The following is a 22,447-nucleotide window of genomic DNA, read 5'->3' on the forward strand; positions in this document are numbered from 1 at the left end:
AATTCCAGAGTTTAGGAACCTGGCAGCAGAAGACTGAAAGAGAATCAGCCCTGAATTATGGGGGAGTCGAGTCTCTGGAGGGGGGACTTGAACCCTTCAGCCTCAGAGGCGAGAGTATGAGATTGACTGAGCCACGGTGTTCGGGGAAGTGATATGAAGCCTCAGTCTCATCCTTTCCCTATCCTTTACCCCATTCCAGGAACAGCAAATCGAGCTGAGAAACTGGGCAGTAACTAAAAGGGATAAAGACAAAGGTTACAAAAATAATCCTCTTCCAAAGCGAACAGTTGTAATTGTGGAACTCACTACCACGGGTAGTGGATGAGGTGGATAGTATTGATGTATATCAAGGGTGGCTGGATGAACAGATGAAGGAGAAGAGAAGGATAAGAGTGGTGAGAATGTGGAGCTCGCTGCCACACAGAGTGTTTGAGGTGAACAATACAGGTGTATGTAAGGGGAAGCTGGGTAAACACATGAGGAAGAAAGCTGGAGCTTGATGAAGTAAAGTGGAGGAGTCTCGTGTACAGTATAAATAACAGGGACTGAATGGCCTGGTTCGGGTGCTGTACATTGTGAGCGAAGAACTTGCATCACAGAAGATTCCCACCTCTTCAGCCAATGAAATACTTATTAAAAAAACGTTTTGGCATTTGATGTGTTAAAAACTTTGTTTGAGATGCGGTGTTTTAACATGGAAAACATGCTCAAGTTTAGGGTGGGGATCTTAATGTTGAAACAGCGCCACGCTTATAAATGTAAAAATAGCGAGGATCAGAGGGGAGGGGCTAAAGATCAGGAAATAGCCAAGTTAAAACCTGCCCAGAATGCAGCAGAATGGGCTGAGCAAGCTGATACTGAGCTGAAAGGGACCAGGGTCTGGACAGACTCTGAACTAAAGAGGTTTGTGTACACACAGATATTGATCTGAAGCACTTTTTGTATTCACAGACCCTGAAGCAGATAATTCCAAGTCGTCCTAAGGGAATTTCAGGTGGTGCTGTTCCCATGTGTTTGCTGCCCTTGTCCTTCATGACAGTCAAGGTTATGGGTTGGGAAGGTGATGTTGAAGGAGGCCTGGTGAGCTCATAGATGATAGAATTTACAGTGCAAAAGGAGGCCATTCAGCCCTTCGAGTCTAAACCGGATCTTGGAAAGAACACCCCACTTAAGCCCATGCCCCCACCCTATCCCCATAACCCAGTAACCCCACCTAACCTTTTTGGACACTAAGGACAATTTACTTTGACCAATCCACCGAACCTGCACATCTTTGGATTGTGGAGGAAACCAGAGCACCCGGAGGAAACCCACGCAGACACGGGGAGAATGTGCCGACTCTGCACAAACAATGACCCAAGCCTGGAATCGAACCTGGGACCCTGGAGCTGTGAAGCAACTGTGCTAACCACTGTGCTACCGTGCTGCCCTTACCACTATGCTGCCCGAACCACTGTGCTACCGTGCTGCCCCTATTACTGTGCTAACATCCTGCCCTATCACTGTGCTACAGTGAAATATCTTGTAGATGGTACACACACTGCCACCATTGTGCTCAGGATGTCAAGAGAGTCACTGTTTCAGATGGTGAATGGGGTACTGAACAAGCAGATGCTTTGTCCTGTATAAAACATGATGTGGAGATGCCAGCGTTGGACAGGGGTGGCATAGTGAGAAGTCTCACAACACCAAGATAAAGTCCAACAGCTTTATTTAAAATCACAAGCTTTTGGAGCACTTCACCTGATGAAGGAGCAGTGCTCCGAAAACTTTTGATTTCAAATAAACCTGTTGGACTTTAACCTGGTGTTGTGAGACTTCTTACTGTATAAAACAGACTCCATAATTTGAATAAGACTGGCTGATAATTAATAATTGTTGTCGGAAAGGACTGTGACCGAGAAAACATAACCAATTTAGTCCACTTGAAAAAAAATCTGCTCTTCAAAGATATATTGGAAGAAATCCCATTTGATGTTTGTAGTTGAATTTATTGCCTCAGCAGCTCACTCAGATACCGGATTGGGAAAGGCATTGATTGGGCAATATTGGAAACAATGATCTGAAATGTTCTGTGAGTGAAACATTTTCTCTTGAACCCGGAATGGACAATGTCAGAGTTAAAGGCAATACCAGGCTAATGGGTGGGCTCGGCTGGTCTGTGTGAATTAGATGGTTGATCAGACTGTTCATGAACAGGTACTTGGTATTTGGGAGTAGTCGAGGAGTTCAAGTGGCTGTCTTCAATAAAGCATTAATTGCATTTGGACAGCACATTAAAAAAAAAAAATTAGAGTACCTAATTATTTTTTTCCAATTGAGGGGCAATTTAATGTGGCCAATTCACCTAACCGGCATATCTTTGGATTGCGGGGGTGAACCCACGCAGACACAGGGAGATTATGCAAACTCCACACAGTCAACTTGGGCTGGGGTCGAACCAAGCTCCTCAGCGCTGTAGGCAGCAGTGTTAACCACTGTGCCACCGTGCCGCCCTATTGGTCAGCACATTTGACTTAATAAAAAAATGCCAAGGATTTTCCAGGAACATTGTAAAACAAAGTTTCACGAAGGTTGTCGAAGATCATGATGTGACACAAAATACTGCTCTCAGAAATTCTACATCTCATTCCCCCACATATTCTCTCCTTCCTATTCATTTCAACGCTAACTCATTCCACTATCCTCCTGCTTTTCCCCAAAATCTCCTCCCCTGAAGGCGCTGACACTCGAGTTCAGTTTCACACTAAACTATTGCCCTCCCCAATATTTCACCCACGTGTCTAACCTTTACATATTAAGTTAACAAACTGTTTTGTTAAGGGGCGCCACAATCAAATCCACTGACTACCCATATGTACTGTGTGTCAGGGTGGAGTCATCCCCCCCCCCCCCCCCCCCCCCGGCCACACACCACACACACACACACATTTCATCCCATGCCAAGGAGTTTGGAGACTGGAAACAGGATGGGTAATGGCGGTTACAGCTCCCATAGCCCACCGCGGGGACGAAACCGGTCTATTCGCCGCGCGGGCGGCCCGGACTGCCCATGTCCATGGGAGCGATGGGGAGCTGCGCATGTGCAGAAAGATCCCATCTCCTGACCATTCAGCTGAGGTGTTGACCAATGGGAATAGTTGGAGGACCGGAAGGTCTCTGGTTCTGAAGGAAAAGGAAGTGATTCCAGTGTGCAGATTCTGGAAAGGTTGGGCCAGGTCTCTCAGTAAGTTCACGGATTGTGTGAAAATTGGTGGTGGTAAATAGTGAGTAGGCTAGCCTTTGGTTACAGGAGGATAATAATAATCTATTATTGACAAAAGTAACCCTGCAGCGTCCATCCAATCCAGAAAGTTCCAGATCATGATCAATCACAACCCCGTATATTTTAACCAACTGGAACAATCCGATACATCAAACACAATTTTAGTCCTGTTACATATTTCCGATAGGCTAGCAGCCTGCATGAAGATTTTCATCTCTCTGTGATGAGTGAGCAGTGAGCAGGGATCTGTCAATCAGCCTGAATCAGCACCTTCTGGAGAATTGGGAGGGTGAATATTAGATACAGCAGAGTGAGAGTGGAGGGGGTGTGTGTGGGATGTAGATTTACAGATTTGGGGAAATGAGAGAGGACCATCGAAACCAGAAAAGTTCTGAATTCCGATCCTGTACTGACAGTGATGTCTTTTGTAAACTCCTTTTACAGGATATCAGAAGAGGAAGAATTACAGACAGAAATCTCAAACCAAACCTCACGTCTCGATTTGACTGATTCACTCAATTCACCGGGACTTGAATATCTTCGGCCTTTGAATTGAGAAGGAAAAAGATTTGTCTATTCTTTCTGCTTCAGATGGATTTAACCATCAGTGTGATTGGAAAATCATCGAGACACGCATACCTGAGGGAGAGTGTTCCAGAGTACTGACTGAAAAGAGCGTTAACCAGTTACACAGCCTGAAAAAAACAGCGGGGAGTGACCATACCCGAGTTCGGTGGGAGCCTTCAACTGATCGTCCAACCTGGAGAGACACAAGGACACCAGCACCATGGAGAAACCTTGGAAATGTGGGAACTGTGGGAAGGGATTCAGATTCCCATCAGCACTGGAAACTCATCGACGCATTCACACTGGGGAGAGGCCGTTCACCTGCTCTCAGTGTGAGAAGGGATTTGCTAAGTTATCTAATCTGAAGAAGCACCAGCCAGTCCACGTCGGGGAGAAGCCATTCACCTGCTCCACGTGTGGGAAGGGGTTCAGTACTTCTTCCAGACTGCTGACACACCAACTAGTTCACACTAGGGAGAGACCGTTCAGCTGCTCTCACTGCACAAAGATGTTTCGAATCTCATCCCATCTGCTGACACACCAGCTCCTGCACACCGGAGAGAGGCCGTTCACCTGCTCTCAGTGTGGAAAGGGATTCACTCAAATAAGCAACCTACAGGCACACCAGCGAGTTCACACTGGGGAGAGGCCGTTCACCTGCTCTGACTGTGGGAAGGGATTCACTCGGTTATCCCACCTGCAGAGACACCAGCGAGTTCACACTGGGGCGAGGCCATTCACCTGCTCTGACTGTGGGACAGAATTCACTTGGTTATCCCACCTACAGACACACCAGCGAATTCACACTGGGGAGAGGCCGTTCATTTGCTCTGACTGTGGAAAGAGATTCACTCAGCTACCCAATCTGCAGGCACACCAGCGAATTCACACTGGGGAGAGGCCATTCACCTGCTCTGAATGTGGGAAGGGATTCACTCTCTTAGCCACGTTGCAGGCACACCAGCGAGTTCACACAGGGGAGAGGCCATTCACCTGCACCGTGTGTGAGAAGGGATTCACTCGGTCAACACTTCTGCTGAGACACCAGCAAGTTCACGAGTGAAGAGAGGGGTTGGATTATGCTGTTATTACTGCTGTTAATCACATCCAGGACTGAACCATGTTCATTCTGACACTTGGTGAAGTGGGAGGGTCGGAGAGTTTCTTTCTGCTGGATTGGCCGATCTCACAACTTTGCTTCCAGTGGGTTGATGCTCTTTGAGCCTGGGAGAGCGCATTTCCACTGAATTGATCCACAAAAATTGATGAAGGACATTTATTTTATCCTGAATAATAATAGTGTTTTCCCCCCATTACAGGTAGATCTAAAATAAATACAGAAAGAACTGGAAAAACGCAGCAGGTCTGGCAGCATCTGTGAGAGAGAAACAGAGTTAACGTTTCACGTCCAATGTAACTCTACTTCAGAACTAAAGAGAGGGAGAAATGTGATGGGTTTGATGCTGGTGAGAAAGGGGGAGGGTCAGGGAGAACAAAAGGGAAAGTCAGGGATTGGTGAGATTAAATGACAAAAATGTCCTGGAATGACTTCCAGTGGAGGCCATGAATTTATCGGCTGCACACAAGGTGGCTGCATCTTGGAAGCTTGGATTTCTGGCCCTTTCTGCCCAGTTAATGGCGACTTAGTTTGTATAAAGTGCAGAATAAGTGGAGGGAAGTGGTTTCTCCTCCAAAGTGGAATATCAGCAGGTTACAACACCCGGCAAAAGTTGAGTAAAGCCTTGGCTTGAGATGGAGGATCTGTGTGGTGCAGCAACTGAGAGTATGGTGGAGTTGGAGGATGTTTCGGCAGCAACGGAAAGAGATGCAAGAGAACTGGTCCAGGGTGATTGAGGAAGCAGTAGCCCCTCTTCGTGGGACTTTGGAGTGGGTTGTGGAGCGCCTGGAGTCAGAAGGTGCAATGATCCGAGAGGTGGAAAGGATGGTGTTGGATCACAGTGATCAGATTGTGTTGCTGGAGGCAGAGATAGTGATGCTGGGAGAGGCCTGCAAGGTGCTGAGGGCGAAGGTGGACGACCAGGAGAATCAGTCCAGGCGACAGAATCTGTGAATTGTAGGTCTGAGGAAGGGGTGGAGGGAACGAGTGCCACGGGCTATGTATTGAAAATGTTCACGAAGCTGGTTGAGAAGGGGGTCTGCGATAAGGCCCCGGAGGTGGATCGGGCTTCCCAATCATTACAACGGAGGCTGAGAGCTGGTGAGCCACCGTGGGCAGTGATCGGCCGGATGCACAAGTTCCAGGAGAAGGAGAGGATTCTGAGGTTGGTGAAGTCAATGTGAGACTGTAGCTGGGAGGGGAATCTGATCCGGATCTACCAGGACATTGGGGCTGACCTGGCCAAATGGCAGGCGGGTTTTAACAGAGCTCAGGTGGCGCTCTTTTGACCAAGCTCCGGTTTGGGGTGTTGTACCCGGACAAACTCTGGGTGACTTTCGCAAGGGCAAACGGCATTATTTTATGATGCCAGAGGAAGCGGATGACTTTGTCAAGGAGCTTGGGTTGGGGGAGGACTAATGGTGGGATCGTTCTGTCTCGACGTGTATATACAAGTTTTGTAAATGTTATGTTGTTTTGTGCATGTTATGACTCAAGCTCGTATGGGTGGGTTCTTCCCGGAGGTTGAGGACAGATGTGAGAGGTACAGGAGGGGGCCTGTCAATCATGTTCACATGTTTTGGGTGTGCCCGAAGTTGGGGGATTCTGGCCATTGATTTCCGAGACCCTGCCGGAAGTGTGGGGGTGACGATGGAGCCGTGCTCTTTGGTGGGGCTTTCTGGTGTTTCAGATCTGCCAGAGCTGCTGGAGGGGAAGTGGGTCTTCACCACTCTGATTGCCCAGTGGCGAATCTCACTGGGTTGGAGGTCGGTCGCCCCACCGAAGGTATTCGCATGGTTGGGGGATTTGGCGGAATTTCTACAGTTGGAGAAGACTAAGTACGTTCTCCGAGGGTAAAGAGGGTTCTACGTAAGATGGAGGGTCTTTCTGTCTCTATTTGAGGATCTGTTTGTCGCCGGGGTTGGGGGGGGGGGGGCAGCAGTTGGGAAAGGAATGTTGGGGTAGTTTAGGGAAGAAAAGGGGGAAAATGACAAACTGTTTGAAAGCCAATGGTATTCGGTTGTTTGTATAATTGATTGTGTTTGGAATAAAATACATATATTAAAAACGCGAACTAAAAGTCGAATGATCTTGTCCATTGTTGGTAGAAAAAACCCATCTGGTTTACTAATTCCCTTTAGGGAAGGAATCTGCCTCCTTACCTGGTCTAGACTACGTGTGACTCCAGATCCACAGCAATGTGGTTGACTCTGAAATGGCCCAGCACAAAGCTGTAAGAATCCGCAAGGATGTTTATTCCATAGAATGGAATTCTACAGTCCCAGAAGGGGACCATTCGGCCCATCGAGTCTGCACCAACCGTACCCAGAGCAGCTACCTCAGTCTATTCCCCCGCCATATCCCCATAAACCCACTTAACCTGTATATCTTTGAACTGTGAGAGGACTCCAGAGCGATGGAGGAAACCCATGCAAACACGGGGAGAATGTGCAAACTCCACACAGACAGTCACCCAAGGCTGGAATTGAATCCAGGTCCCTGGCACTGCGAGGCAGGAATGGTATTATGAATGAAACCGGACTATTTGCATGCCAGACATCAAAAGCAGCAATCAATAGACAGAGCTAAATGATCCAACAACCAATCGATCAGATTTGAGCTCTGCAGTCCTGCAAGTAACTTTGAGCCACACAAATGCCAGGCAATGACCACCTCCCTCATGAGAGAATCTAACCACCTCCCCATGACATTCAATGGCATTACCATTGCTAAATACCCCACTATCAACATCTTGGGGGTTACCATTGACCAGAAACTGAACTGGACGAGCCATATAAATACTGTGGCTACAAGAGTGGGTCAGAGGCTGGGAATCCTGCTGTGAGTCACTCACCTCCTCATTCCTGAAAGCCTGTCCATTATCTCGAGTTCAGGAGTGTGATGGATCACTCTCCAGTTACCTGGCTGAGTGCATCTCCAAAATTAAATAAGGTCGGCACCTTCCAAGACAATGCAGCTTGTTTCACTGGCACCCACCCACAAACATTCACTCCCTCCACCACCCAAGGCACAGGAGCAGAAGTGTGTGTACCATCTAGAAGATGCACAGCAGGAACTCACCAAGGCTCCTCAGGCAGTACCTTCCAAACCCATGACCACTACCATATAGGACAAGGACAGCAGACACATGGGAACAGCACCATGTGGATGTTCCTCTCCAAGCCACACACCATCCTGATCTGCAAATATATTGCTGTTCCTTCAGTCGCTAATAGCACAGTGGATATACCAACATCACATGGACTGCAGTGGTTCAAGAAGGCAGCTCACCACTACCTTCTCTAAGGAAACTAGGGATGTTCAATAAATGCTGGGTCTAGCCAGCAAGGCCCACATCCTGTAACTATATGTATTTTTTAATTTAAAAATTCAGTTGGGCCAATAATGGACTTGGGAGAAATAATACAAGTAAGAAGTGCTCACAAGTTGAACGGGGGTAAAGAGAGAGTTGGAGAATCTTTTACGTCCATGTTTCATCTACTCCTTGAAACATCTGTCCCACTGTACCAGTAACCAAGAACTCACAGCGCTCCTTCAGGAGACGAAAAGATCGAGTAGATGTTACCCCAGGTGGAGCCAGAACAGTACTGGAAAATAACGGAGTGAAATTGAGTGAGGGGTCAGAGAGAGAGTTCTCCTCTCCCTCAAGGTGTGGAGTGTAAGAATCCTGGGGGACTCCCTGCTTCGGGTTTTCTTGCTAATTAGTGAACATTAAATTAAATTCTACGACTGGCTGTGGATTTATTTTGAATTTGATTGTTCCACTCCTGTTTTTATTCCTGTTGAGATTACGCTCTGGGTAAGGATGGTTGACAGGTGACAGGATGGGAAATTGTGGTTTGGGTCTTCGCTGACCAAATGTTTTATTGATCCGAAAGGTGTAAAAGGGACCAAACTCCAGCAGAAATCGAACAGAGCTGAGAACAGACAACTTGCTGTGTGGGAACAGGGAGATAAACAGATCCCAGAGGACAGAGAAAACAAGAATGCCTGGAATCCTAGACAACACCCCGAGTGTCAAGGCCATCATGTTTTCACTGCTTGACATGGGAATGCTGACTCCCTGTACTGGGGACGGAGCGTGGGGAAGACAATTGTTTGCGAGTTTGATGTGGCTTGAGCGGGTACAGATGGTTCAATGGCAGGTTTTGTAATTGGTCCGTTCAAATGTTAGCTCAGCAATGATTGGGTTAAATCAGTCTCCACAGACTTTGTGATGTAATAAAGTATAAGAAGGGATTCCCCGAGCACAGAGATTTGTTGCGGTTTTACATATTCCACTGACTGGGACCATGGCATCTGGGGCAGAGCAGGGAGCATTTACCTGGAGATGGTGCTTCTACCCAGAGTATAATGGTAATGCTGCTGCACTTTGATACAACTGCTCAGACATTAGCATGTGTCAGCTACTGAATAAAATCTAACCGCTGTCCCCAATAAGGGTTATCACTGTGAATCATTCCCGAATTTGGGAAAGAGGGATAAAGGCTGTATTGACTCCCGGAAGCCCATTGTCTAACATCGCTGTGTCAAAAATAAAATCTCATCTGTCCCTCTGGCTCCTTTGTCAATTACCTTGGAGGGACTCACTTTCTGTTAAAAGAGTCTGTCAGGGACGGCATGGTGATGCAGTGGTTAGCACTGCTGCCTCATGGCGCTGAGGACCCGGATTCGATCTCAGCCCCAGGTCACTGTCTTTGTGGAGTTTGCACATTCTCCCAGTGTCTGCATGGGTCTCACCCCCACAACCCAAAGATGTGCAGGGTAGGTGGATTGGCTCTGCTAAATTGCCCCTTAATTGGATAAAACATAATTCGGTACTCTAAATTTATTTTTAATAAGAGCCTGTCAACCCCTCTCACCCACTTTCCCAAAAGTGCATCAATCTAATCATGAAAAGTCTCAAAAATCAACATTTTTATAACAAATGTTAATTAATGAAACAAACAATGTGAGAAAGACAAAATGACTTGAGGATCAAAGACAACCAGAGTAAAGAATGTTCACAATGTTCAGGATCCAAATTGTTTCTCTTTGGTTCCTCTGTACCCTGTTCCCGTGACTCCCTGCTTTGGACATGAGAACTGAACCCTGTGGGTCACGATACCAAAGCCCCCCCCCCACATTGTCCCAAACCTTGTGCCCTGATTGGTAGAGCCCCATTTCCAGTCCATCCTCCAGCGCCTTCCTGTCTCTCTGCTGGTGAGGTGCCCATGGTAATGTGATAGGAGGATGTATTCGATCTATAATCAATAGGGAGTGTGTGGGGAACAGTGATTTATAGTTTGAGAGGGAAAAGTATGTTCTCTGATGACTAGAATTGTCAGTTCTGGATTTCTACCCTTTACTTACAGCGATGTCCTTTGTAATCACCTTTCCCAGGCGATGAGCAGAGAGGTTTTGCAGACAGGAAACACAAACCAAACATCCCTATTCTGAGCTGTGTCATAGAGGAATCATGGAATTTACAGTGCAGAAGGAGGCCATTTGGCCCATTGAGTCTGCACCGGCTCTTTGAAAGAGCACCCTACTTAAGCCCATGCCTCTACCCTACCCCTTTTACCCAGTAACCCCAGCTAATCTTTTTTGAACACTAAGAGCAATTTATCATGACCAATCCATCTGACCTGTACATCTTTGGACTGGGAGGAAACCGGAGCACCCGGTGGAAACCCACGCAGACACGGGGAGAAAGTGCAGACTCCTCACAGAGAGTGACTCAAGCCGGGAATTGAACCTGGGACCCTGGAGCTGAGAAGCAACTGTGCTAACCACTGTGCTACCGTCCTTTTAGATTGGACACTATACTAGTCAGTAACAAAAATATGTAATTAAATTGAGTTCAGACAGAGATCTGCATGAACTGACACCACTTTGTTGACAGATTAACAGAGTAATCACTATACTTGAATCAATGTTATTCACTTTTGGAATTAAATGAATTAAGGGTCAGATTAACCATATCACCCCCAGTATCAGATAGGTCTGTTTTTTACAGAACAGGGTTAAACCCAGTGTCCAATATTAGAGGTCTCTGTGGCTGTTGGATGCCTGGTTTCACTGTACAGCTGACAAGCCCACAGCTTCAGTGAACTCGTCTACCCAGGGTCTGTTTCTAAACCCTCATCACAGCATATTACCTGCTTAGCTATTTATATATGGTCAGACAGCGAACAAATAGCTCAACCAGAAACTATGGTTCTTCTTTCTACTGATTCCAGCTCCTACAAGGAGTGACAGCATCTCCAGCCCTCAGCTCTGTTGCTGGGCTGTCATTGACATGAGCAATGGAGAGACAGAAGTTGCCTGAGGCTCAATGGGAAGTTGAAACTTGTAGCTCTAAATCAACTGTGTAAGATTTCTGAACAGATCAGTAACTTTAAATGATAAATTCTAAACCCAGTGAACAAATTAAAGAGTCATAAGGCAAAAACTTCAGATTTTATAACTTTTACTGCAAAAAACTAGAAGCAACAGTGCCTAAACACTGTTTTTATTAGGAATGTATCTCTTAAACTATAAATAGACTTTGCCCTTTTACTTTTTTTGAAATTTTAGAGTACCCAATTTATTTTTTCCAATTAAGGGGCAATTTAGCAATACCAGTTTACCTACCCTGCACATCTTTGGGTTGTGGGGGTGAAACCCACGCAAACACGGGGAGAATGTGCAAACTCCATACGGACAGTGACCCAGAGCCGGGATCAAACCTGGGACCTCGGCGCCATCAGGCAGCAGCACTAACCACTGTGCCACCATGCTGCCACTTTGCCCCTTTACTTTAATGGGGTAATGCCCGCATTGGACTGGAGTGAGCACAGTAAGAAGTCTTACAGCACCAGGTTAAAGTCCAACAGGTTTGTTTCGAATCACTAGCTTTCGGACAGCTCCTTCCTCAGGTGAATGAAGAGGTGGGTTCCAGAAACATACATAGACAAAGTCAATGATACAAGACGATACTTTTGAATGCGAGTCTTTGCAGGTAATTAAGTATTTACAGGTCCAGACGGAGTGACTGGAGAGAGGGATAATCACAGGTTAAAGAGGTGCGAATTGTCTCAATCCAGGACAGTTGGTAGAATTTTGCAAGCCCAGGCCAGATGGTGGTGGGGGGGGGGGGGGTGAATGTAATGTGACATGAATCCAAGGTCCCGGTCAAGGCCGTACTCGTGTGTGGAACTTGGCTAAAAGTTCCTGCTTGGCGATTCTGCATATACGCGCGTCCTGAAGGCTGCCTTGGAGAGGCTACTCCCAATTAATAATAATAATAATCTGCATTTTTGTCACAAGTAGGCTTACATTAACACCACAATGAGGCAGCACGGTGATACAGTGGTTAGCACTGCCGCCTCATGGCGCCGAGGTACCAGGTTCGATCCCGGATCTGGGTCACTGTCCGTGCGGAGTTTGCAGTCTCCCCGGTTTGAGTGGGTTCGCCCCCTCAACCCAAAGATGTGCAGCCTAGGTGGATTGGCCACGCTAAATTGCCCCTGAATTGGAAAAAATGAATTGGGTACTTTAAATTTTAAAAAACCACACAGCAATGAAGTTACTGTGAAACTCCCCATGTCGCCACATTCTGGCGCCTGTTAGGGTACACTGAAGGAGAATTTAGAATGTTCAATTCACCTAACAGCACGTCTTTCAGGCATTTTAGAACGAGAGGTAATAGTCTTAGGATAAGATGGGCAGCATGGTAGCACAGTGGTGATCACAGTTGCTTCACAGCTCCAGGGTCCCAGGTTCGATTCCGGCTTGGGTCACTGGCTGTGTGGAGTCTGTATGTTCTCCCTGTGTCTTCGTAGGCTTTGTACGGGTGGCCTGGTTTCCTCCCACAGTCCAAAGATGTGCAGGTTACGTGGATTGGGCATGTAAAAGGTAGATTGGCCATGATAAATTGCCCTTAGTGTCCAAAAAGGTTAGGTGGGTTTACTGGGTTACAGGGATGGGGTGGAGGCATGGGCTAGGGTGGGGTGCTCTTTCCAGGGGCTGGTGCAGACTCGATGGGCTGAATGCCCTCCTTCTGCACTGTAAATTCTATGATTCCACCGGGTGCTTCAGTTTCCTCCCACAAGCCCCGAAGGACATGCTGTTAGATAATTTGGACTTTCTGAATTCTCCGTGTGCCCAACAGGCGCCAAAATGTGGCGAGTTGGGCTTTTCAGAGTAACTTCATTGCAGTGTTAATGTAAGCCTACTTGTGACAATAAATATTATTTTTAAAAAGTGGTAGCAAATTCCAAAGAGTTGAGGAGAAGCTTCTTCTCCCAAAGGGCTGTGAATCTGTGCAATTCACTACCCCAGAGTGCGGTGGAGCTGGGACAGTAATTTTAGGGAGGAGTTCGACAGATTTTTAATCGGGGTTGAAGGGTTATACTCGATGGGCCAAATGGCCTCATTCTGCTCCTATATCTTATGAATTTATGAAAGGGGGAGACATTGATTTCCTCCCAGATGTTGCCCAGAGGAGAATGTTTTAGTCTGAAACTTATTGTCCAACCTCCACATTATGACATCGCAAAGGAACTCGGCCTCTAAATCAACCAATAGGAATGAGTCCGCTCTGGGGTGACGTCACTTGCCAGCGCGCAGACGCGGGAGCCCCGCCCCATCCATTGTTCCCCATCCCCCACATATCCTCGAGACAAGGTTCCCAGGCAAACGGCTGACAGTTCCGACCGTCGATGGTTTCCACAGCCCCTCACCCGGGTCTGCGCATTTCTAAGGGAAGGGGAAACTGCGCATGTGTAGGGGAGCTCACTTCTGCTGACCTTCCTGCTGAGGTGTTGACCAATTGGAAGATTGGAGGACCGGAAGGATTCTGCTCCTCCACCAATCACAGCTCCCCCATTGTCTCAATGCGGAAGCTGGACATGGTGTTTTCTGCCGAGCAAAGCTGTTGTTCCCCCAACGCTGAATGAGCTTGAGCTGCACACAGACTCTTGTCTCCAACATCTGTTAGGATAACACTTTCTTTTCTCCCTCTTTCCATTTCTTGTCTCATTCTGACCTTCAACTGGTGACTTGCAGCAACTAAAGGGAAAGGAAGTGAATCCAGGGAGGGTGCAGACTCTGCAAAGCTTGGCCCAGGTCTCTCTCTCTCTCTTAAAGACATTGACATCCTTTGCTCCCTCAGCTTGACACATTTATTTGTCTGGCTAAAATGATGATCTCTTTCCTAATGTTCACATTTAAAGGGCTAGTTTCCCCAGGAGATGGCTGACATGAAAGGGAACAGTAAACAGGACAAATCAAACCCAACCAATTACTTCCCTGTCGGAATACACTCCACCATCAGCAAAGTGATGAAAGGAGTCATTAACAGCGCTATCAAGTGGTACTTACTCAGCAAAACCTGCTCACAGACGCTCAGTTTGGGTTCCGCAGGGTCACTCAGCTCCTGACCTCATTACAGCCTTGGTTCAAACATGGTCAAAATAGGTGAGAGTGACTGCCCTTGGTATCAAGGCAGTATGAAATGAAAATCGCTTGTCACAAGTAGGCTTCAATGAAGTTACTGTGAAAAGCCCCTAGTCGCCACATTCCAGCGCCTGTTCGGGGAGGCTGGTATGGGAATTGAATCGTGCTGCTGGCCTGCTTAATCTGCTTTAAAAGCCAGCGATTTAGCCCAGTGTGCTGAACCAGCATTTGACCGAGTATGGCATCAAGGAGCCCCAGCTAAACTGGAGTCAATGATAATCGGGGAAAATTCTCCGCTGTTTGGAGTCATACCTGGCACAAGGGAAGATGGTTGTGGTGGTTGGAGGTCAATCATCTCAGCTCCAGGAGTTCCTCAGGGCGCACTCCTTGGCCCAGCCATCTTTCGCTGCTTCATCAATGACCTCCCTTTCATGATAAGGTGAGAAGTGGGGATGTTTGTGGATGACTGCACAATGTTTACCACCATTCGTGACTCCTCAGATAATGAAGCAGTCCATGTCCAAATGCAGCATGACCTGGACAGTATCCTGATGTGGGCTGATAAGTGGAAGTTACATTTATGCTACACGAGTGTCAGGCAATGACCATCTCCTACAAAGGAGGATCTAATCACCGCCCCTTGACATTCAGTGGCATTAGTATCGCTGAATCCTCCACAACCAACATCCTGAGGGTTATCATTGATCAGAAACTGAACTGGACTAGCCATATTAATGTGTTGGCCACCAGGGCAGGCCAAAGACTACAGCGAGTAATGCACCTCCTGACCCCCAAAGCCTGTCCACTATATACAAGGCACAAGTCAGGCGTGTAATAGGATAATCACCACTTGCCTGGTTGAGTGTAACTCCAATAACACTCAAGATGCTGCTCTACACCATCCAGAACAAAGCAGCCTGCTTGACTGCTCCCCATTCCACGAATATTCAAACACGCCACCACCGACGAACAGTGACAGCCGTGTATACCATCTACAATGTGCACTGCAGTAACTCACCAAGGTTCCTCAGACAGCACCTTCCAAACCCACAACCACTACTATCGAGAAGGCCAAGAGCAGCAGATACCTGGGAACCTCAGTACCTACAATTCAAGGACTGCAGCGGTTCAAGAAGGCAACTCATCACCACCTTCTGAAGGGCAACTAGGGATGGGCAATAAATGCTGGCCTCATCATCGATGTCCACACCCCGTAAAATAATTTTTAAAAATGTTATATCGGACAGATATATATCTAGTGTTATATGGAATGTATTAGATATATTATTGATGGTACAGTAATAAAATACATGTATTATTATTTCTAGTTCTGTAATATAGTACTGTAGCTACATTATCTATTTCCAGTCATACAGTTATTGCAGCACTGACGAAATCCTTTTGGAAACTCAAGTCAGTGCTGACTCTCTGCACAGCAATCCAGTCAGTCCCATTCCCCCTCGATATCCCTGTTCATCTGAAAGCTTATTTTCTTCATATTCTATTTTGAACTATTGATCATCTCAACTTCCACAACACTTGTGGGCAGTGATTTTCCGGTCATGACCACTCCATGATTAAATAAAATTCTTCCTCAGAATCTCCCCATCTCTAATCCGTAAATATACTTAGATGGAGAGTCTCTACTCTTGTACAGGTTGTAATGAGTTTAGATTTGTTGATCAGCATCAATCAGCACCTTCATAAGAATTGGGAGGGGAAGGAAGTGAATCCAGTCTGTATATTACACACATTTATCGTCCAGTAACAGAGACATATATCTGTCTGGCAGCCTCGGTGTCCAGGACAGAAAGCTTGGATCTGTCAATCAGCCTGATTCAGTGCCTTCAGGAGAATTGGGAGGGTGAATATTAGATACAGCAGAGTGAGAATGGAGAGAGAGTGTGTGGAATGGAGATTTAGAGCATTTGAGGGAAAGAGAGAAGAAAGAATGTTCGATAGAAACTAGAATTGTCTGTTCTGAGTTTCTGACCTGTACTGACAATGATGATTTTTGTAAAATATTTTTGCAGGAAGTTCGAACGCGAAGAGTTTGAGGCCGATATCTCAAACTAAATATCACGTCAAGAACTGACTGAGTCACTCAATTCTTGGGAACCGAATATCATCGACCTTGGAATCTAGAAGGCAAAACGTTTGTCTATTCTGTCTGATCAAGAGATTTTAAACATCAGTGTGTCTGGAAAAGCACTGAGACACACACACACACACCCGTGTGAGACTGTTACAGAGCACTGACTGTGGAAAGAGCTTCAACCAGTGATACAGCCTGAAAAAATACTACACCATTCACATCAGGAAGAGACTGTATACGTGTTCTGTGCGTGGACGAGGCTTCAACTGATCGTCCAACGTGGTGAGACGCAAGATCACCTGGACCATGGAGAAACCATGGAAATGTGAGGATTATGGGAAGGGATTCACAGCTCCATTCGGGCCGGAAAGGCATCAACACAGTCACACTGGAGAGAAGCCATTCACCTGCTCTGACTGTGGGAAGGAATTCACTCGGTTATCCAACCTGCAGAGACACCAGACAGTCCACACCGGGGAGAGGCCGTTCACCTGCACTGTGTGTGGGAAGGGATTTACTCAGTTATCCACCTTGAAGGTGCACCAGCGAGTTCACACTGGGGAGAGGCCTTTCACCTGCTCTGACTGTGGGAAGGGATTCACTCAGTTACCCAACCTGCAGAGACACCAGACAGTCCACACTGGGGAGAGGCCATTCATCTGCAGTGTGTGTGATGAGGGATTCACTCAGTTATCCACCCTGCAGAGACACCAGAGCGCTCACACCGGGGAGAGGCCGTTCACCTGCTCTGTGTGTGATAAGGGATTTGCTCAGTTATCCAACCTGCAGACACACCGGCGAGTTCACACTGGGGAGAGGCCATTCATCTGCTCGGTGTGTGATAAGGGATTTGCTCAGTTATCCAGCCTGCTGAGCCACAATGTCATTCACACCAATGAGAGACCCTTTAAATGCTCTGACTGTGGGAGTGGGTTTAAAAGCTGTCCGGTACTGATGATCCACCAGCGCCTTCACACTGAGGAGAGACCGTTCAGCTGCTCTCACTGCGCAAAGAGGTTTAGAACGTCATCCAACCTGATGAAACACGTGCGAGGTCACACCTACCAATGAAGCAGAATACCTGGAGGCCTTGTTCATTGTGGCCGGGGACTTTAACCAGGCCAACCTCAAGAGTGTACTGCCAAAATTCCACCAACACATCTCCTGTCCCAACAGGGGCCCCAACATCCTTGACCACTGCTACACAAACATCAAGGGCATCTCTCGATCCATCCCCCAACCGCACTTCGAAAAATCGGACCACAAGACGGTGCTCCTTCTCCCGGCATACAAGCAGAAACTTAAGCAGGAGAATCCGGTTAAGAAAGTCATGCAGTGCTGGTCCGAGGAAATGGAAGAGCTCCTACGTGACTACTTCGAGTCAGTGGACTGGTCCATATTCAAGAACTCAGCAGTCAACCTAAACGGGTATGCCAGCACCATCACAAACTTCATCAGTAAGTGTGTAGAAGATTGTGTGTCAAAGAAGGTAGTACGTATATTGCCCAACCAGAAACCATGGTTTAATCGGGAGATTCACTTCGTACTGAAGGCATTTAAGGCAGGCGACCCTGACCTATACAAGAAATCTAGGTACGACCTCCACAAAGCCAACAGGGCGTCAAGAAACAATACCAGACTAAGCTAGAATCACAGACTAATGACATGGACTCGCGTCGGTTGTGACAAGGCTTAAACAACATAATGAGCTGTAAAGCCAAGTAGAATCTTCGGCAACAGGGCACCCCTCCCCGACAAATTCAATGCATTCTATGTTCACTTCAACAGGAAACCAACAAACCTTTGTCAACTGCTCCAGCAACCTTGGACACACCCACACTCACCATCACAGCCTGCGAAGTCAGATCGGCCTTCTTGAAAGTGAACCCTCGGTAAGCGGTGGGTCCTGACGGGATCCCTGGTCATGAACCCAGATACTGTGCAGACTGGCGGATGTGTTTCCGGACATCCTCAACCTCTCCCTACTCCGTTCCGAGATTCCCACCTGCTTCAAGAAGACCACCATCCATACCGGTGCCAAAGGAGAACCAGGCAACGACTACCATCCGGTGGCCTTGACATCGATCATTATGATGTGCTTCGAGAGGTTGGCCATGAGACACATCAACTCCAGACCCCCAGAGTGCCTTGATCCACTGCAATTCGCATACCACCGCAACCGGTCCACCGCAGACGCCACTGCCATCTCCCTGGCCCTACACTCATTCCTGGAGCATCTCGACAACAAGGACCTCTATGTCAGACTTCTAGTCATTAACTACTGCTCTGCCGTCAACTCCATAATCCCAGCCAAGCTCATATCAAAACTCCAAAACCTAGATCTTGGCTCCTCCCCCTGCAACTGGATCATCAACTTCCTGAAATGAAAGTGAAAATCGCTTATTGTCACAAGTAGGCTTCAAATGAAGTTACTGTGAAAAGCCCCTAGTCGCCACATTCCGGCACCTGTTCGGGGAGGCTGGTACGGGAATTGAACAGTGCTGCTGGCCTGCCTTTGTCTGCTTTAAAAGCCAGCTATTTAGCCCAGTGTGCTAAACCAGCCCCTGACAGGAATCAGTAAGGATAAACAACAATGCCTCCTCCTTTGCGATAGTCGTCAATAGTAGGGCTCCACAAGGCTGCATACTTAGCTCCCTACTATACTCGCTGTACACACACCACTGTGTGGCAAAATTTGACTCCACCTCCATGTTTGTCGATGACACGGCTGCAGTGGGTCGGATCTCAAACAACAATGAGTCAGAGTACGGGAGGGAGATAGAGCATGGTGTAACTACAACAATCTCCCCAGCAATGTCAGCAAAACTAAGGAGCTAGTCATTTCCTTCAGGAAGCAAAATATCGTACACACCCCTGTTTGCCTCAATGGTGCCGAGGGGGAGATGGTTGCCAACTTCAAATTGCTAGGTGTGCAAATCACCAACAATCTGTCCTGGTCCACCAACATCAACACTACGACCAAGAAAGCACAACAGCGCCTATACTTCCTCAGGAAACTCAGGAAATTCAGCATGTCTACATGGACTCTTACCAATTATTACAGGTGCACCATAAAAAGTATCCTATCTGGCTGCAGCACAGCTTGGTATGGCAACTGCTCGGCCCAAGACCGTAAGAAACTACAGAGAGTCGTGAATACAACCCAGTCCATCACACAAACCTGCCTCCTATCCATTGACTCTGTCATGACTGATATGTTCCCAGTGCCCCGTTCTATCCCTGCAGCACTGCAGTTTAGTTCCCTCAAATGCCGATCCAATTCCCGTTTGAAATCTTCCATTGTCTTCATTTCCACACAACACCTTCCCCTCACAGGCAGTGAGTTCCAGGTCATTACCATTCGCCACATCAAAATATTCCCCGCCCCTCCAACCCGATTTTCAAATTTGCTGATGAGATCGCCACAGTGGGTCGGATCTCAAACAATGACGAGACAGAGTACAGGAATGATACAGAGAATCTGGTGAACTGGTGCGACGACAATAATCTCTCCCTCAATGTGAACAAAACAAAGGAGATTGTCATTGACTTCAGGAAGCGTAGTGGAGAACATGCCCCTGTCTACATCAATGGGAATGAAGTAGAAAGGGTCGAGAGCTTCAAGTTTTTAGGTGTCCAGAAAACCAACAACCTGTCCTGGTCCCCCCCATGCTGACACTACAGTTAAGAAAGCCCACCAACAACTCTACTTTCTCAGAAGACTAAGGAAATTTGGCATGTCACCAACCTCTCTCACCAACCTCTACAGATGCACCATAGAAAGCATTCTTTCTGGTTGTATCACTGCTTGGTAATGAACCTGCTCTGCCCAAGACCGCAGGAAACTACAAAAGGTCATGAATGCAGCCCAATCCGTCACGCAAACCAGCCTCCCATCCATTGACTCTGTCTACTATTCCCACTGCCTCGGAAAGGCAGCCAGCATAATTAGGAACCCCACTCACTCCAGACATACTCTCTTCCACCTTCTTCCGTTAGGAAAAAGATACAAAAGTTTGAGGTCACGTACCAACCAACTCAGGAACAGCTTTTTGCCGACTGCCATCAGTCTTTTGAATGGACCTTCCTCGTATTAAGTTGATCTTTTCTCTACACCCTAGCTATAGCTGTAACATTATATTCTGCAGTCTCTCCTTCCTTCCCTGTGTACGGTATGGATTGTCTGTAAAGCATGCAAGAAACAATACTTTTTACTGTATACCAATACATGTGACAATAAATCAAATCAAATAAACCTGTCATATTCTTGTCCACCTCTCTCAAATCTCCCCTCAACCTCCTTTGCTCCAAGGTGAACAATCCCAGCCTGACATGAACAAACAAACAGAATAGGTTAATACCTGGGATCAGACGGGAATGTTTAATTTCTGTATGAAACATACTGGGAATATTGTCCTGGACAATAAATGATTGGAATATTTACCTTGGGTGTGGGTGAATGGAATATATCAATCTGGTATCCTCCTACGTTCTAGTGAAAGTCTGGAATGTGTAGACGGGATGAATAAGTTGATCACTTTCTCTTGGAAATATTGACATGCTTTTTAAAAAAAAATAGAGGACCCAATTATTTTTTCCCAATAAAGGGGTAATTTAGCATGGCCAATCTACCTGCCCAGCACATCCTTTGGGTTGTGGGGGTGAGACCGACGCAGACACGGGGAGAATGTGCAAACTCCTCACAGACAGTGACCTGGGGTCGGGATCGAACCCGGGTCCTCGGCGTCTTAAGGTAGCAGTGCTGACCACCGTGCCACCCAGATATATTTACACCCTGGCCCATGAACTTAATTTTAAAGAAATCCACATTTGAAAGCCCAGATACTACAAGAAATATCAGCACCATAACAGGGCAGATAAGAAAGACACACTCTCTTTGATCTTTTCATCAGAGCATCTGAGAGTTAAGAATATGTGACATGATTTTGGGATACCGGTGAGGATAACCCCCTCATTCCAGGAACCGAGGGAGTCAACCTTCTCTGAACTGCTTACAATGCATTAATCTCATTTCTGAAATAAGGAGACCCAAACTGTACACAGTGCTCTAACCAAAGCCCTGTACAACTGTAGCAAATCATAGCTACATTTATATCCCAGTCCCTTTGCAACAAATGACAATATTCCATTTGCCTTCCAAATCCCTTGCTGTACCTGCAAACTAATTTATTGTGGTTCCTGTACCAGGACACCCAGAAATCTCTGTCCCTCATGCTTCAGCAATCTCTCCCTATTTAAATAATGTTCTGTTTTATTTAACCCTTTCTGCCAAAGTGGACACATTCACATTTTCCCACGTTATGCTCCGTCTGTCAATTTGTTCCCACTCACTTAACCTATTTGTGGTCTTTTGCAGACTCCTTAAGTTCACTTCACAAATTACTTTCCAACCAAACTTTGTGCCATCATCAAATTTAGCCCCCATACATTCAATCCCATCATCCAACTCATTCATATAGATTGTAAAATTGTTGAGGGCCCAGCACTGATCCTTGTGACATTCCACTTGTTGCATCTTACCAACCCAAACGTAACCCATTTATACCTACTCTCTGCTTCCTGTTAGCTAACCAACCTTCTAACCATGCTGATATGTTGCCCCCCCCCACCCCCCCATCCTTAGCTCTTAATATGTGTAATAACCTTTGATGTGACATCCTGGGGAATATTTTCTGGAAACCTAGATAAACAGGTTCCCCTTTATTGACATCCCTTGTTACTTCCTGAAAAAGACTCTATAAATTAGTCAATCCCGATTGACTCTCTGAACCACATTTTCAAACATTGTGTCAAAAGAAAAATAAAATCTCCTCTCACCCTCTGGCTCCTTTGCAATTAGCTTAAGAGAGACTCACTTTCAGTTAAAGAGCCTGTCAACCTCTTTCACCCACTTTCCCCAAAGTGAATGAAGTTAAGCAGAAAAATACCACCAAAAATCAAA

General features: G+C 46.7%; 1 long non-coding RNA gene across 1 annotated transcript; it reads left to right on the forward strand.

The window, feature by feature from the left end:
- Positions 1 to 13,803: 13,803 nt before the first annotated feature.
- On the forward strand, positions 13,804 to 20,740 carry LOC140420492 (uncharacterized). The gene is made up of 2 exons (XR_011946409.1): positions 13,804 to 13,927; positions 16,424 to 20,740. It is a non-coding gene; the product is annotated as an uncharacterized lncRNA (long non-coding RNA).
- The last annotated feature ends 1,707 nt before the right edge of the window (positions 20,741 to 22,447 follow it).

The sequence above is a fragment of the Scyliorhinus torazame genome, chromosome 5 (genome assembly GCF_047496885.1).
Source record: "Scyliorhinus torazame isolate Kashiwa2021f chromosome 5, sScyTor2.1, whole genome shotgun sequence".
Taxonomy (NCBI): domain Eukaryota; kingdom Metazoa; phylum Chordata; class Chondrichthyes; order Carcharhiniformes; family Scyliorhinidae; genus Scyliorhinus; species Scyliorhinus torazame.